This window comes from Nannospalax galili, unplaced genomic scaffold (genome assembly GCF_000622305.1).
Source record: "Nannospalax galili isolate Female #2095 unplaced genomic scaffold, S.galili_v1.0 scaffold957, whole genome shotgun sequence".
NCBI lineage: Eukaryota > Metazoa > Chordata > Mammalia > Rodentia > Spalacidae > Nannospalax > Nannospalax galili.
In genome coordinates this window covers 28,845-30,933 of record NW_008340047.1, presented here as the reverse complement: position 1 = coordinate 30,933, position 2,089 = coordinate 28,845, and the positions used below count along the sequence as shown (strand labels likewise).

General features: G+C 46.6%; 1 protein-coding gene across 2 annotated transcripts in view; it reads right to left on the bottom strand.

Moving 5' to 3' along the window:
* The window catches only part of Prss54 (serine protease 54), a 61,547-nt gene that overhangs the window by 35,600 nt on the left and 23,858 nt on the right, over positions 1-2,089 (bottom strand). For both annotated transcript variants that reach the window (XM_029564387.1, XM_029564389.1), the window contains exon 6: positions 346-391. The gene's annotated coding sequence lies outside the window, so the exon portion shown is untranslated. The remainder of the gene's footprint in view (positions 1-345; positions 392-2,089) is intronic.

The window sequence follows — 2,089 nt, the reverse complement described above, 5'->3', positions numbered from 1 at the left end:
CTTTTTTCTTTTTTTTTTTTTTTTTTTTTGGTTTCTTTTTTTTTTTGGTCTTTTTGAAACAGGGTCTCCTTGTAGCCCCAGCTGGCGTGGAACTCTATGTAGACCAGGCTGGCCTTGAATTCAGAGATCCGCCTGCCTCTGCCTCCCAAGTGCTGGGACTACAGGCATGTGCCACCATGCCTGGCTCTCATTTACTCTTCTTAATGAAGCTCTATAGTAAGTACTATAATTATTAACCTTCCAAGAAGACTACCATAAGTAAGATGCAATGTGGCAGCCAGCTGAATATGCTCTGCCTGAGTCAGCTGGGCACACACACAAAACTGAGGCCGGGACTGCACTCACCATTGACAACTCTCTTGCACTGAAACATCTTAAGATCAACCAGCTCCTGCAGAAGAATTGAAAAACACTCATCAGTCTTGGACACTATGCCTCCCACACAGGAAGAGTATCTTTTAACCCTATTACTAACAACAATCATGGCTTTTAGGACACGTGTCTGTCCTCTCCAGCTAAGTACAGCAAGAAAGGCCTTGAGAGAACTACCATCAATTAGCTCTTTTTCCTGGGGGTGAGAAAGGATGAGCCACTCTAAGTGCTAGAGAAGACAATTACCCAGGACGGCAGACACTGGGACCTCCCACCTCAATCACTAGACAAAGGGAAAGCCTTTGTCACCCATGTGACGGAAGGAGAGAAGAGATTCCCACAAGTTGTTCTCTGACCTCTACACAAGCACAGTGACAAGTACACACCAAGACACACACTAAATAAATGAATTAATTAGTTAATAAGGCAGAGAATAATTGAGGAAAACACCCAAAATGGACCTCTGGCCTCCATAAATATGCACACATACCTGCACACACATGTGCACACAAAGAAACATGTATATCACACACACACACAAGCCAGGTGTGAATGGAGGCACACGCTTATACTACTTACTGTGGGAAGGTTAAAGAAAGGATATTTGGAGTATGCTGGCCAGCCAGCCTGCCTAGCCAAATCAGCAAGCCCCAGATCTCACTGAGAGACTCTTATCCCCCCAAAACAAAGTGCATCACTCTGGAGGAACAACACCCAAGGCTGACCTCTGGCCTATACAGGGCGGGGGGCGGGGGCTTTGCCCAACTAAAGGACTATATCCTGCTGAGCTTGGTGGCACCTGCCTTTAATCCCAGCACTCAGGAGGCAGAAGCCAGCCTAGTCTACACAGTGAGTTCCAGGCCAGCTGGGGCTACAGGGAGACCTGGTCTCAAAAAAGACCAGATAAAAGGGGCTGGAGAGATGTCTCAGAAGTTAAGAACATTGTTCTTGCAGAAGACCCAGGTTCAAATCCCAGCACCCACATGGCAGCTAACAACTGTCCGTAACTCCAGTTCCAGGGGATCCGACAGCCTCTTCTGTCCTCCTTGGGCACTGCACAACACGGGTGCACTTACCTACATGCAGGCAATACACACATATCAGGTATCAGGTATAGTGGTGCACGTCTGCAATGCCAGCACTTAGGAAGTGGTAGCAGGAGGATTATGGTCAATCCTCAGGTATATAGGAAGCTTCAAGCCTGCCTGGGCTACATGAGACTGTCTCAAGAAAAGAGAGGAAAGAAGAGAGCAGAGCAGAAGGAGCACATACTGAAATAAATCCTAGGCCCCTAACTTCTGAATGGCTGGAACTGCCCCCAAGATTTCCCAAATTAGTTGCGGGACAGTGTGGAACCCAGCACTGTTCTTTTTAGCAGCTCTGCTCCCACTGCCCAGTTCCATGATCCCCATTAGTACAGATGACACAGGGCTATAGGAAAATCATGGCTATTTAGAAGAAGCACCACACAGGAGAGAGTCCTCACTTCCATCAAGTTATACTCTATGTTTCTCAATGAAAATATGCCTATGTTCTGGCTCTCTGTATTCTGGCTAATTCACATCTTTGTTTAACTCCTATCTACTCGTAGAAGCATACCTTAACTTCTTTATTTTTTTTTTGGTCTTTTTGAGACAGGGTCTCCCTGTAGCTCTAGCTGTCCTGGAATTCACTATGTAGACCAGGCTGGCCTTGAACTCACAGAAATCCACCTGCC